The sequence below is a fragment of the Dermacentor albipictus genome, chromosome 5 (genome assembly GCF_038994185.2).
Source record: "Dermacentor albipictus isolate Rhodes 1998 colony chromosome 5, USDA_Dalb.pri_finalv2, whole genome shotgun sequence".
NCBI classification, from domain to species: domain Eukaryota; kingdom Metazoa; phylum Arthropoda; class Arachnida; order Ixodida; family Ixodidae; genus Dermacentor; species Dermacentor albipictus.
The window spans coordinates 141,392,064-141,408,228 of NC_091825.1; the positions used below are offsets into that span (position 1 = coordinate 141,392,064).

The following is a 16,165-nucleotide window of genomic DNA, read 5'->3' on the forward strand; positions in this document are numbered from 1 at the left end:
CGCGTCGCCGCTGCGAGCGCGGGCCCGATGTGGCGCGGCCCTGATCTTTTCTTTGAGCTCGGGTTACGCTTTCATTGAATCTCGGTGTCCTGCGTATCAACGCACGAGGAGGCGCGACAGGTGATTTGTTCACGAATATTTGTCCCTAGTCGAATCTGGGCGGATGGGGCGCGAGTACAGCTCGGAAGAAGCTCATGTGTAACGCGAGAAAGCGAGGAATATTGTGGGGGAAAAAAAAAGGAAGAGTAAAAGCAGGCAAATTGAATGTATAGATAGTGTCTTGGAACCATGGCCGTTTAACAAAGCACGTACGTAAAGGGCAGCCAAGGACGGTGTGCTACTTTTAACTGACATTTAGCATTTAAGTAATAGTCGTCTCAACGATGCACCGAACATAACATTCGTGACAGTCGTTGACAGCCGAAGATGATGCTGCTTCTGAAAGGGAACGCGGGGGAGCCTGCCAGCGATAAACAGCAGGCGGCAGTGTGGGCTACATGTAGGTCACATCTGGAGTTGTACATCCAATCATTAAGGAAGTGCACATGCTGCAAATATGGTTCACAGGTGACAAAGGAGGCTGCACCGCTAATGCCACTGTTACCCGTTTCGCTTCCATTGAAGATCCAACCCTCCATTTTATTTTTTACAAACTTTGTCTTAGGACTTTTGCAGGAAGCGTGGTTTAAATGCTTGGCCATGGGGCCTTTGCCTGATCAATATCTCTTAATAAAAGGCATTATTGCACAGTTTTACGCAGTACACATTTTTACACGATATTAAAAAGAAAGAACAAGCGTCACCGATCTCCTCTGTTAAAGTATAATGCCGATTATTTTTGGTGCCGTAGAATTTACGGGTAATTTAAGGGTGGTTGGCGTTGTGCGTTATAGTCGAAAGGAGCTTTGAGGGAGAGGGAGGGGCGTGGTGGCGAAAAGGATGAAAATAAGCCAAGGGGTGAAGACGAGGCGGGTGCACGCATTTACATCAACGCCACGTGACAGCCATACAGATTCCTAAATCTTTCTTTTTATTGGAACTCTGCCGCTAGTATATCTACGAGAACTGCAAATATCGAGGTTCAGGCAGAATGGAAATGATGGGCACTTCATGCATTTGCCTAAACTTCGTGCTTAAAAGACTTTGCGACTGCGAATTGACCACTCTCAACAACAACAAAAGAAAAATGGTCATAAATCCAACTTTTCGCCATAATTACGTATGCTTGTATAGGCTAATTGCCTTGCTGTGTGTAGAAAAATAGCAGTGCTTGAAAATTTGTAAATAAAAAGTGTAATGATTGAAGTCACAAGAGAGTTTTTGAAGCCACGGGCGCGAAGCTTACAGGCAAATTGAAATCATCAAAAGCATCGACCTCGCGAGACCGCCATTTCTGAAGAGGGGACGGCCGCTGCTACGGCGGAGAGAAGATTGACGTCCCCTTACCGAAACAGTGCGAAAACGTTGAGCTACAGAAACATTCAAGTAACACGCCGCTCGCTTCGAAGTTGCTCGTACAAGGAAAAAAATCGATGGAAAAGTCGACGGGCGACGCTACAAGAACGCGAAGCTCTTTATATAGCGCCAAGGGTGAAGCTGAGAGCGAGTGACTTAAGCGTGAGCCGCCCTCCACATACAAATTAATTATTGTAAAACGACTTCGGCCATGCCTGTCGCACGTGTGATACACGGTGCTTCTCGCAAACGTTACTCGCACGAAATTTACCCTCATAGGCTACTTGCAGCAGAAAGCTCAGAGAAAAAAAAAAAAGGTTTGAAAGAAAGCTTCCTGAGCTACTCACAGAAAATGTCTCAGAGTTTCTTTCAAGGAAATTACGACGCCCATTCAACGCTAGTGTCCCGTGGGAGATGAATAATTGATCGAATCCCACAGACGCTACGCTTCACGTCTCTCTCAAGCAATAGCCTGAGAGAGATGCACAGCGATGTACAAGCAAGAAATTACGCTTTCTATATACGTGTATAAGTGTAGGCGATAGCATGCCAAACAAGTTCTGGCACGTTTCTTGAACTCTAACATCTTTAATGCGAACTCATGATATGCCCCATTGCACGAAAATCCGGCGTTGTAGACGGCAGGGTGACCGAATGGTGGTACCAAAATGGCCGACGGCAAAGACTAATACCACCTAAAATAATACTCAAATTGGCGTCATATTTCTCAGGGAGGTTCCTGTAAACTAATTAAATTAATGCTTTTGAAAAGAATTTCGGTTTACGTGAATTTCGGTTTGTGCAGGAATCGAACTCGGGCCTCGCGGTGCGAGACTGGCATACTGCCCCGACGCCACGGCGGCTTTTTTTCCCCGACACCATTGCGGCTGCACGGTTCTAGTCAACTGAATGTGTGCCTAATACGTGCCTTATTGCGGACGTCACGTCCCATCCATCTGGCTGACTAAACGTGTGGCCTAGTGCGTGCGTCGTTGGGCACGTGACGGTGCAGCCAATGAATATGAGGTGGTGCCATGTCATGAGTGTATAAAATGAGTGCATAAAATAAAATTTGGAGGAGGCTTAAGCTTCGCCTTTAGGTGTGGAACGCGATAACGCGCGAAGATCCCTGACTGCTTCTCAGGCTTCCCGGCAATTGCACCTTGTGTGACCGTAATGTTGACCGGGAAACGCTGGTAGCGGATGCCGTGCATGAGGGCGAGCTTTCTGGTAGAAACGCGGCCTCTTGCGTGGGCCGCGAAGCGTAGCGTTCCTGTATATGCTCCCTGCGGGAGCATATACAGGAACACTAGCGAAGCGCGGAGGTGAGCGCCATCTGGAGGTGTTGCAAGGAACCGGGCGCGCCACTCTATAAATGGTAGATACACTGGAAAAACGCTTCGTGTTTGAGTTTATGCCTATCACAATTATGTTTTCTCGTATATTGAAATTACATTGCGACGCTATCATGTCTGTCGGTTGTGTGTAAGTCGTACTTTACAATTTTTTGATGCATTTTAATTTCAGAAATTAGTTCAGTAACTTCTTTGCGCTACATGGATGGCCTGCGTGATTGGATATACCTGGTTCTGAATGTTTTTTCGCGAAAAGGCGGTTGACGCTGGACACAGGACACTGACTGTGGATTTTATGCGACACAGAGCCTTTAACGCGCTAAGCGGTCCTTCGAGTTACGAAATCCTCGCGGGCAAGCGGGCGCGTTGAGACATTTGGCGCGTTTTAATTTGGTCGTACCGAGGCGCAATTGAAATGCAGGCGAGAGCTTGCTGCGGACAAGAAACACGCAGAAAAATAAAAGGCAATTCACCAAAGCGACTATACTGCTCTCGCATTGCGATACGAAAGTAGTCTTAAGTGTCTCCGCCGAATTTTTTCTTCTTCGCAACGTGCGGTGGTGCCCTTGTGCCATTATAATGTGGCTCATGCGCATGACTTCTCCTGTACGATTATATTGTATCAGAAATAAACCTTTAGTTAGAAGTCAGCGCTTGTGTGTTCCGGTTCCCTTCTGTCTCATCCGTTATTTTTGTGCTACGAAGTTACATAAGGAAATATCAACTAGCCCAGTCTCCAACACTGATAGAATGAAGCGTTCGTGGACTTTATTTTTATTTTCGAAACACACTTAAATATAACATGTAGCTCCATTACACTTCTTCAGCTGCATCACTATTATTCTCCCATGACAAACCACAGTGAGCAATCGGTTAATTAACATAAATATATTCCTTAGCTTTTCACCGAATTGCCTTCAGACACAGTTTGCAATTGCGCAGACATAACATTTGCGGAGTAAGTGTGCTCAGGGTGCCTTGCGCTTAGCATATCTCCTCTCGCTTTTTGTGGGCACTAAAGATTGAATACGAACGTGTACTAATTTTTGCGATCTTTTTTTTTTCTAGATGGGCGAAAACTAAGTTCTCAGCATACCAAAGACTAGCTTCGCGAGCACCAAAACCACCAGGGATTCTTAAATCCAGACAGCCTGCAATAAAGCAGCGAGATGGACCGCGCATGCCAGCGCAATAGCCTGCGCATACGTGCGCTAGTGTAAGCACAACTCCTATAATGCGCCCAGAGGTTTGTGACTCGCACAGGCACAAGGACCATAGACGACAAAGGCTTCGCTCGTTAGCGTGGCTGGGTCGTTCAAGGGTGGACAGTAAACCGCGCATTGCTGTTGGTGTTCGCCTTTCGGACGCACCGTTCTGTGCCGAGCCGCCTGGCCCATAAAAGCCTCCTCCGTGGAGTCACACCACGACCACACGGGAAGATGAGAAGCGGACGTCAGCGGAACAAGAAAACGCGACCATAAATACCGAACAAAAGCGCGTGGCGCGCCGCTCACAAAGGAACGCCTCTTTTGAGCTCGCTGGCCCGTACACCGGCACGGCCTTTGCACAGGCGCATACAAAGCAGCCCGGCGCGCCTCCGCTTCGATATCTCGTACGCACGCGGTCACTGCGCGACGAACGAAGCTATAGGTGCGCTGGGAAAACCCGGAGTCCAGCATCGCGGCCGGTGTAAGTATCCAATTAGCGCCGCTGTTGAACTAATACGTAATGCATAGGAAGTAGGGATACTCCTTTACAAATAAAGGGCGACTTGCGCTTTGAAATTCGCAAACTAGGTAGCAATATTAAGCGGAGCTGAAGTGACAGTTTAGCACTCCAAGATGTCCAAAGCAACACATTTAGCAAGAAGATAGCCTTAGTAAGCGAAAGAATGCAGCGAAACTGGGACAGAATTAGCGCAATCACAGCACGGGCACGCTGTCAGCTCACACAACGTAACACGTTCCCTTTCTGAGCGACAAATTGTACTGAAACACTCTTAATAAATAGTACTATTTACGTTATATTCCAACATGAAGAGACAAACGAGGTGTGAAAGGTGAGCGAGGTTAACTGAAAGTCAAACATCTACTTTGCTACCCTGAACTTGAAAAGAGGTATAACAGGAGACAGCAGGATCAAAAGAAAGGCTCGACCAAATCTTGACGCTAAAGTAAAAGGGGACGTAGAGGGTAGTTCTAATGATAGGTCATTAAACGCTGATGTTACCTCTCTAATCAGTCTCTTTCCGTCTCTTTCTCACGTTCATTATTCACTCATTTCCCATCTTGTTCGTGTGGCAGGCGCAATTACTTCGACCTTGTCCTCCTTATACTCGACATTAAGTTGAACCTTCTTTTTTTTCTGGAAGTGGTTACAAGATACCCATTATGCAGATACGCCAAACCCGTGTGAAGTCAGCAAAGAAGCCCTCGTCTTCAACAGCACTCAAACTCTACGCGCACAGCGCTAGCGTGGGGCGTGCGGGAACATCCGGGATAGCCCACGTGCATGGTAATGCATACTTCGCAGATGACGCTAGTAGTACTACAGCTTTTCCAGACCCTCTATTTCTTCTGTTGATGTCGAACTTTTTCATGCGCCTTTCTTTTACGCGCCCGTACACTGACGTTGTCTTCTTTTGAGTTGACTTTCGTTGACCTGGCTTTTTAAAAAAGTCAGGTGGACCGATCACGGAGGGGGAGGAGTCTCGAATGCAATGTGGTAAATATTTATTATATTACCTCTAATTAAGCCCGTAGCGTTACTCTTACCTACTGTACGACTGATCCTTGCTTTTTGTCTAGTTGACACCTACATTTCAATACATGTTTCGGGCTCGTACGGCACACCAAAGAAATGAAATTGCCCCTTTTATTAATAGGTTATAACTTCCAGCGAGATCCTAGGTACGTCAAACCAGCTTGAAGTTATCGAAGACCTTTTCTTTAAAAAAAGGAAAGAAACACCAAAAGCGCATGAAAGAAGGCAGGTTGGTTAGTTTATCTGGAATTTGCTACAAAATCACTCACTGATGATACACGCCGTTCTCTAGGCATGGGAATGTGACGCCTTTGTTCCCGCCACTGTCAGAAAGGTGGTAACGCTCGGTGGAACATGGCTTCAAGACTCCAAGCCGGCTTAGCTTGGAATACGTTCGTGAGCTACCCATTTCACGACAGCTGATCTGGATTGTGGCAACTGTCCGCGGTCCCTCCAGTCGCAATTTTCCCCTGACTTAGTTATGTCTTCTCGCAAGACATATTCAGCTAGTATGTCACGCAATTTCCTTCCTGATGGAGAAGCGCCACACAAATACGAACGAAAGAGGAACGCAGTTACACGAGAATCACTGCTGTTCATCTCTGCTAGTACTTCTAGCGTGAAAGCCGGAAGACTGCCAACATTCCTTTATTCGTCTCATGTGCAGCGATTAAATTCAAATAACTAGCTTATTTACCCTCTTCGATCTTCCTTTTCCGGACCAGAATCAGCAGAAGAAACATTAGCCGAGTTTACATTAATTGATGCTTGGGTGTCGCATTCTTTAGCGCGCTGCGGTAATTACTATATGACAGCGTTTAGAAGTGGCGCATTGCTCTTCGTTCGAGACAAGCTGGAATCTGTTTTCGCCAGTGAGCGGAGGATAGCTCTCAGCGACTGCCATCTCTCTCCCTCAGTGCGACACGCCAGCGTTAACATGCACCTCGCAAGACGACTTACTTCCCCTTCTCGAACTGCGCTCTCCTGTCGCATCAATGCGATCCGACGTCCTAGCGCATCACCGCCGTTTACACGAATACGATGAGCTAGAAATGCGATGCGATACGCTACTTGCCCCATTTATGTAAACGTCGTCCTTCATGAATAATCTTGGCGTGCGATGCATGCGGCCAATGTATGTTGCATCCAGTCCCCATTGGGCCCACGAACGCCATCGAAAGTCCTGTATGCGCACAACTGGCCCATCCACTCCCACCACACCGAAGTTCAGCGTCGAGGATGTCACTAAGAAAAACGTTAAATGGACGTGCCATGGACAGAGGGAGGGAGGGAGGGAGATAATCCGAAAAATCCGAAAAACTGAAACGCTCAAAGGGGACAACGCTCCACGTAAATTTATGGGCGACGGTTTGCACAAGGGTTGAATGTGGTTAGGTTGAATGGCACAAGGGCACGAGGGTTAAATAGTTGGAACACATTCATACAGAGATGAATGTGTTTTCCAAAGTATAAATTATTCGAAATACGAAAATATAAACAAAATACTCATATCAAAGGAAAACACCATTTTACCAGCCCAATATCACGATCATACGAAGAACTTTTTCAGGGTTCTTTAGCCCGTTCCTCTCTTTTTCCTCTTTTTCTTCCTTTTATTTGTTTGAGTGAATACGGGGGTGACAAAATTTAAGTTTTCCGGAATTTTCAGAAATCGCCTGTTGCAGATAATATAATTCTAGTCCTTTAAGTGGATTAGTCAGGGAGGCAGATATTACGTGTAGAATAAATCGAAGCACATATTCAACTAATATGAATCAAGCCACTAATTAGCTTCCTGATTAATTACTTTACAGCACATATTGTAATTTGCGAAGTATAGCCGGTGAGCTTGCAAGGCGTTTCCAGTTGAAATGAATTTCCAGAATGACACCACTTTTTGATATGCACCATGAAACTCGACGTAAACATGCACTGTTGTTCCACTTAGTTCTTAGACAAAATTCTCTTTTATGCATTGAAGCAGCAAAGCAACTGGAGCGCCCACGCCCATACTTTGGCAAATATCTCAAAACTGTCGTCATCCTGGAGATTCATTTCAAGTGGATACGCCTTTCTAACTCACAGGCTACCATTCGTAAATTGCAAACGTGTCCTAATATAATTTATTAGGAAGTTCATTAGTTTAATATGTGTTTTGATTTCAAGTGCTGGTAATGTCCGCCTCTTGCAATAATCCAGCTCAAGGACAAGAACTATCTGCCACCGGCGATTTTTAAAAACTCCGGAAGACTTAAAAATTGTCACTCCTTAAATATATAATTTGTCATCTTCTTTCTTTCCTCCTTCCTTCTCTCATTTCTATGCTTGTAACCGTTCTTCTTGAAGATTGTTGGCAGGCGCTGTGCCTGTTCCAGTGGCAGTCACGAGCCCTGCTCCATATACTTTCTTTTTTTTTTCTCTCTCTCCCTGCCAATTGTTTACGCGTTTTGAAACCAAATCTATATTTATATTTCTTTCTCTGGGAAAAAATCATAATACAGGCAATTGGTCAACAACGTATGCACAGCGAAGTCTAGGACTGAGAGCTGCCTTGTAGATTACGTCACCTCCACTGCATAGAAACACGTTGGAAGCTTTCCTAGTTTTCATGGAGACATGGGCGCATTTCTGTGACACTCGAACAAAGCTGCCCTCAGCACAAACGCCGCTGCCACGGCCCGTCCGCGCACGAGGCTGTCCGCGAGGACCGCGTCGAGCTCAGCAAACAGAGCCAACGCAGGCGTGCGTAATTCACTTACGCTGGCCAGGTGGCCCGATAAGGTGTCAGTCTCCCTTCCGCGTCACTCTTTGCCGACCTCATTTGTTTGCACAGATCGTTCGAGCGTCGACGCGCATCTCATGCTGGTTATATTTGGTCTTTGCGGCACGCGTCTCGCCTTCCTTGTCTCTATTTTACTTGATTCAATCGCTAGGAGAACGCGTCTGCGAGCGGCACTCGATTAAGTTTGGCTAGAAAGCTCTCGCGTATCGTCTGCTTTTTCGCACGTCTTCAGGAATACGCATCGATTAGAGAGCTCTCGTAAGACGCACTTACGAGAATAAGGAATAAGAATCCAGGAATAAGAAAGAAGACCGACCTGCCTACCTTGGCCTTGAAGCAAGCAGCACTGGATTGTTTGCACACTTTCTACTTTGATCGAATACACATATATACGGATGGCTCTTCCACTCAGACCAGCTCCACCAGCGCAGTGGTTATACCATCACGATCACTAAGCATACAATACAAGATTTCTCATTTGACAACATCGACTGGTTCGGAGCTTGTTGCCCTCCGAGGTGCCGTTGATTATATTAATAACCAACCGGCTAATCGGTGGGCTATATTCTGCGATTCCAAGGCGGCCTTACAATGTCTTCTGGCATCTCTTCGTCGCGGGTCATGTGAACAACTCGTGTCGGAGATACGAGAAATGCACCATCTCATGATCGCGAAAGGACACGACGTCGTGTTTCAGTGGCTGCCTGGTCATTGCGGTATCTCCGGCAACGACCTCGCTGACGAAGCTGCTAGAAAAGCACACGAAGGAGCAACCCTTGTTTCAATACCTTTATCGCGGACCGACGCAGCCCAACACTTAGGCAAGCTAGCGCACTCTTTGACATTGGAGAAGTGGCACACATCTGAACTCACTCACCATCGCTTGCATTCCCTCGATCCCTCTATGCAACTGCGGCTGTTACCAGGTCTTCCGCGAAATGAGGAAACAGTGCTGTGCCGCTTACGTTTGGGAGTTGCATTCACAAATGCTTATGCATTTCTGATTGGAATGGCTGATAGCGCCGAGTGCAATGCCTGCGGTGTCGAGGAAACCATAGACCACCTACTTTGCTACTGCCCATCTTATGAAAACGAAAGGCAAGACCTCTGCACAGCTCTCAATCAGCTGGATGGGAAGCCGTTCACCTTGAAGAAGATCTTGGGACCATGGCCTCGCATATCGCAGCTACAAAAGGCCACAAAAGCGCTGCTGCGATATTTGAAAGCGACCGGATTGAGTGAGCGCCTGTGATTCGGACTGAGTGACCGACTGATATCTCCAGTGGACTTTCTCTTCTTTTCATCTTTCCGTCCCCCTTTCCCTTTCCCCAGTGTAGGGTAGCCAACCGGGCTCAGTCCTGGTTAACCTCCCTACCTTCCTTTTATCATTTTCTCTCTCTCTCTTAGAGAGCTCTCGCATCTCGGTTGCTTTTTCGCACGTCCTCGGGCATGCGTGGCCTGTGCAGCCTGGAAAGTGGTGCGGTCGATATATTTACTTGAGGGTAGACCGCTTGGTTCCTGTGCTCTATAAAGTTGTAACATTTCCAGACCGAAACATCCAGACGTGCCACTTATTTTCATCGACGATGCAGAAATATCGCGTCAACTTGATTACTGTCTCATTTGATCCCTGCTCTACGCAGCGGTCATGGAAGATGTTGCAAGTAATGACCTGCGGTCGCATTCGCGTTTAAGCGAACATATTACGCAACTGCCTCGGGCCTCGCTCTCAAGATTTAGAAGATGAGAGAGAGAGAGAAAGGCAGATCACGCACACAAGTTGTATTCAGACAGCTGTAATTTCATTTTAGACGTATTCATTAGGCGGTTACATCGGAGTTACCAAAAAATAAAAAAGAACATAAAGAAAGAAAAGAGGCTTTCGTCAACACTTGGCACGAAAAGTCGAGTTTGACAACAGATCGCCATATACACCTAGGGCTCAGCTACACGCACAAATGCAACCTTCTCAAGGAGCAGCCTCAACTGCTACTTTGTCGAAGTTGCTTTCGTAAATGCTTAGATTGAAGTTGGCCTTCCAGCACGAAATGTTTTGGTTTTGGAAAACAATGCTTCGTCTTTTAGGTTTGTGTTGGAGACTCAGTGCTGCAGTTACTCGGTCGATCGTAGAAATTCGGGATATCTTATTGAGCTTTGCCCGGGCCACCAACACGCGACTAACCATAATATTCGCTACCACTAAATTACGACTGCGAAATTAGGTATTCAAACAGGTACGTAAAGTTAGGTTATGATAGTTTCTCAGCACAAAATGAAAGCCATCATGCGCGCATGATATCTGCAGATAAAGAAAGAAAAGTAAAAAGGGGAAAAATAATGGGCCAAATACGCAAATGTTCTCAATCGGATAAGCGCTCTTCGTCACTGGCTGGCGACCTTCGCTAATGATATGTCCAGCATAGGGATTGGCTGTAATATTCTCTCACGAATATTTGCATCGTATAAGAGCTCTTTGTGAATCCGGACCAAGATCCTTAAGATCAGCAGAAATGAGCCGATCGTGTTGGTTCTTTTGTGACAGTTTAATTCAGACACGGCGCGACGTCACGTAAAAGATATGCAGATCTGGCGCCAGATTAGAATGTATGTGAAGCGCTGCTTTAGTGAAGCATTTAATTAAAGGCTATGACAAAAGTTCTAGTAGAACTGCGTGATTATTTTTTATCTAATGCGGCGTCTAACCTCATCCGATTAATGCTCATGTGTAATGGACACACATGTCACACATTTAATGTCATATAATGTTTACTATTAGACAAGGAAAAGAGAGAGATGCAAATGAGATAAAGGCAGGGAGATTAACCAGAGTTAAAGCCTCCCGGTTGCTATCCTGCTCTAGGGGAAAGGAAAGGGGAAGTAAAGACGGAAAGAAGAGCGGGGAGAAAAAGAAAGTCATGGGAAACAGGACGGGATCATTATGGTCTTTCTAATAGGCCACTGCCACGTAAAAAGGTCAACAAAGCCTTGACCGACTTTCGCTGAGACGGCAGTTCATGTCGGCATTCCAAGAATGTCTGTTCTGAAAGTGGCCTGTCGTCAAGGCGTGCCAACACGGCCGCTAGCGACAGCCGGTGCGCGTTGTATCGAGGACAGTGGCAAAGGACGTGTTCTGTAGTCTCCTTGCCGCCGCAGTGATTGCAAACCGCGCTCTTCGATACCGACTCGGAATGCAAAAGATCTTGTGAAAGCGACACCAAGCCACCGTCAGCAAAGTACTTTCGTCTCGAGTCGAGAAAGTCCAGATGGGGGTTGAAGTCGAAGGGACGGGTCCAGTCCGTACAGACGTGTGTGCTTCAAGTTTGGTGTGTTCCGTAAAGATGTTAAGGCTTCCTTTGAAAGCACACGAATTCTAATTGCTGCGTCTGTTCTTGAGAATCGTGTGGAGTTGGTGTGGAATGGTATGGCATGGTACGGCAAGGACGATATCTGAGCATGCAGGCTTCGAAGCAACGCTCATGACGTTTACAGGAAGAGAATGTTACGCCACGGCAGCATTGCACTGGTGAACAGATTTTGCTTCCATTGAGTGATGAGAAATACTCAGTATTTTCTGTTGGGCTCACCTCGAGCACTACGCCATAGCACTGATCGAGGCCGATGAACTCGAATAAACAAAAATAAATTTGAATTATTTGATTCACTCACCAAACTAGTTACCGCAGAAGCCGATGTGCCATAGGAACGGAGAAAGCAGTGACAAGTAGATTGCGAGTACATCGCATTGGAAGGTTTATTACCCATGACAGCGCTCACAGAAACAGTTAATTAAAATTAAATTATGAGGTTCTACGTGCCAAAACCACGACCTGATTATGAGGCACGCAGTAGTAGGGGACTCGGAAAATTTGGCCCACCTGGTGTTCTTTGACGTGCACCTAAATCTAAGTACACGGGTGTTTTCGCATTTCGCTCCCATCGAAATGCGGCCGCCATGGCTGGGATTCGATTCCGCCACCTCGTGCTCAGCAGCCCAACACCACCGCAGAAACAGTTCTGTATTGAGTGTGTTTTGTGTTTTCTTTTCGCATTATTTTTCTCTCATCTGTTGCATCCTTTTTTCCCTCCCCCGATACAAGTCAGCCAACTGGAGATGATATATGGTTAACCTCCCTGTCCTACCTTTGCCTCTCTCTCTCTCTCTCTCTCTCTCTCTCTCTCTCTCTATATATATATATATATATATATATATATATATATATATATATATATATATATATATATATATATATATATATATATATATATATATATATATGCGCGAACAGGAATCAGAAGGCAAGGAAATATATAGCGGCGGAGCGACACGACACAGCGCCGCCACAGACAGCAGCTTCTAAACCTTCAGAAGTCACACAGTTCTCGGGTGACATCGCATTCGAGTAATAAAAAAAAGGAGAAAAGAAAGACAGGCGAAAAAATCAGATGCAGCTATTCGACTTAAAGCAGCAGAAAAAGCCCAATAAATTCAAAATAATAGTTAAAGGAAGTACGCGCCTGATGACGTATATTTATTGCAGTGATGATATTTAGGTAGCGCTTGTTGTTTCGTTGCGAAACTCAGTATATAACAGATCGAGCAACCGGCACACCTGTAACCGTAGTATGCAGATGGCTGGCTACGCGTGCCCGCCCACTCGGTACACGTGTGTTTGCCCTACAGTGTGTGGGCCAAGTCGGGCGACGACGTAGTTTCCGCAAAACGGAAGTCTGCGGGAGATCTCGAGAAAGTAGGCTTCTGCGGTTACATGAGCAGAAGCAAGAAATGGCGAAAAAGACACAAAGGGCGCGCCGATAGAAAACGCGAAGAAGGTTCACTCCATCTCGCGGAAAGCTCGCCAACCGGGCGTGTTTTGCATGCGCTGCTCGCCAATGCATGGCGCTGCGCAAAAGAGAAATAAAGCGCATCTGCAGATGCTTGCGAGCTACACGATTCTTTAGATCGCCGGGGACCTCCTTAGCGTTACCCAGGGCTCTCCCGTTCTTAAATTCTCCATATTTATAGGCCAGTGTAATATTGGCCCCGCAAAATCATAAGTTCCTCCTTGAACTTTTAATAAAGATAATAGAGGCATTGACTTTCCGAAGATCTTTCTTTAGAGAAAATATCATAGAAGTGCATTTAAAAGACATCTTCGAAGCAGGTTTGTGGCAAAGAATAGGGCCGAGTAGGATTTACGAAGCTTCGCAGACGAAGCACCACAGTGAGTTGTTTGCCGCATTATCCCTACGCAGAACGGTGTGGACTTGTGCCGGTTATGATTGTGAAAGGCCTCTTTCTAGCGCATTTCCTTGTGATAAAACGAGCGTCTGTTTGTGTGTGGAGAGAGAGAGGAGGGCGGAGAGAAGGGCGGTGCATGCATCAGCGCTCGTTAGCTCATTGCCTCACATGTTATCCTGCAGAAATCCGCAGCATATATGTTGTCCGTCACACCAATCGCCGGATTCGCATAACCTACATGCTTGCGAAACCATTAAGAACAGGCAGCGGCCAGTACAGTAGCAGTGCAGTACATAACAGCGAAGGTTCATGGCAATGAGTACACGGCCTTTGGGAATCGCAAAGGTCGCTGAACCCGCTATGCGATTCACGTCGCTTTGAGTGTTTGTTTCCTAGCTGAAAGCACGCAGCACATTGCCAGTTCGGCAAAACGTACTCGACCTAATGTGGTGCACGCAAACTTGGAAGCATTAAATGTAAGCTTAGCGAGAGACGCAACGAAGCAAAGAGCGACTGCTACAAGCGCTGGCCGTGTCATAAAGAAACAGTTTTGATCTTCCCTTCATCTGCTAAGAAAACCAAGATCGCCCGCCATATGCGTAGAACGCCGTCTTTTTGGAACGCTAATGTGTTATTATGCATGTGGGCTGCCAGCTCCTTGGCATTCTTCCTGATATTTTCGGACCGGCGCCGGGTGTACTTGCTTATATATGCCTCGGCCTTGCTCTTTCCCGATCATTCTCTTCTCTGCATTTCACTCTCCCCGCTCCGTTATTTCTCTTCTGGTGGGAAGCCGTGTTCTTTGGGGAGAATGCACCTGCCGTTAGGCTGTTTATTTTCGTTGCTTACGCAGAACGCTGTTCTTGCCACGACTGGCGGTTTTCTTTTCTTAGCTGCACTTGCTTCTTTTTTTTATTCTTCATTCAGTAATTCTTTATTGATCTTATTTCATTACGTTTTTATTTTTTTCAGACCGAGCTGTGGACGCACGAAGTGACGGTGGTTCGACCAACATCTCCGAACAAAGGCCTTCGAGTCTTTCTCTTCCTAGACAAAGCTCAGCCGTTCTCAAAGAAAGCGCCGCAGTGATTCGCTGGCGGCCCGCAACACAGCTAATGAACGGGAACAAAGAAAGAACAAAGACTACTTGGAGGAACATGCGTGGATAGCCTGTTTTCGCGTCCGGTGTGCCGAAGAAAGAGTACAAAGAGAGAGAGAGAGAGAAAGGTTGGAGAGAGGGAAGTACGACTTGATGTATAGAAGAAGAGCTCACAGATTTCCCCGATGCCAGAGCGTGTTTTCCTTCCCCGTACACGAACTGTGATTGGAGGTTCGAGCCAAAACAAATAGGGGCTCTCCTTTAACGGAGACAAGGAATCTATTGAGCCTAACAGGGCGATCCCTCTGAGGATCCTGGAAGCACCTTAAGCATACACCGCGCCTGTGGAGCAGAAACCTTTGTACGCAATCCAGCGTGCTTTTCGAAAGCGGACGCTCGGCGGGGCTTGAAGTGTCCGCGGCACGATTTTCTTATTATATAAAACTTCCGACAGCGCGAAAGGGAGTGTCTACGGCGCAACTCACTTCCTGAAGTAGATTTATTTCTTGTGAGGCTTCAGCAAGCCTCAGGTGCACGGAATGCCCGAGTCGAGAGTATTTTCTTCCAATCGTGTTTAGTAAGTTGCCGTCACCTGTCACACTATGCAGTTTAGACAATTGTTTCGAGCAAGGAAAGCGCTATTGTCCTGTTCGTAAGGATCAGTCGTAAAACAAGATATCACAAGACGTGCTGAGATGAAGTCGGGTTTCATGTGACCCCTATGCCTGGGTATGATGTGGGGTTCAATTTTTAAGATGCAAGTGGAAAAATAAGGCAAATATATCTTAATTTTCAATGTTAAGTGTAGCTGATTATTTCTGACTGAATTCAACTTGAAGGCCAAGAATCCAGTTTGTTTAGTTCATGAAAGCTGCAAGCGCGGCCGTGTTACATAAATAGCCACGTCTAAGCATTTTGTGCTATCTTACATCGGACGATTAAATACGGAACATCATTTTATACTACCCTTATAGTATACTAGCATTCTAAAGCATACTTTACATTTGAAAGACGCTTGGGTGCTGGTTGTGATTGACTCTATAAGAGTTCAACGGGTTTCCACAAACTCAGCTTTCACCAGATATTTCTTTTTGGTTGCATCTTCAGTGCACGCTGCTTGCTCAGAAGTGAGGGTGACCTTCAAGCGTAGCGATACATATATGCATCGCTACGCTTGAAGGTCATAGACTGTTCTTTAAACCGCGTTGTTGAAATAACAGTCTCAATACGGCTCACATTTAAGGCATACGTTTGTTTTCGTTATTGGCAAGTGCATCTGGTCGGAAACACAGAGGCATTTTTCTTACTACATTGCCGAGTGTAAATGATGCCATTTCGACTTGACTATAGCGCCTTCTTTTGTTAATAATGGCTCACGTGGCATTCGTTTCAATCAATTCTTACGATATTTTCTTTCTTTACGTCATATAACGTTCATCTCTGCGAAAAAATCGCCGTGCCAAATGAGTCCG

General features: G+C 46.1%; 1 protein-coding gene across 2 annotated transcripts in view; it reads right to left on the reverse strand.

Moving 5' to 3' along the window:
- The window catches only part of LOC135908349 (potassium voltage-gated channel protein Shaw-like), a 117,499-nt gene that overhangs the window by 40,540 nt on the left and 60,794 nt on the right, over positions 1-16,165 (reverse strand). The window lies entirely within an intron of this gene.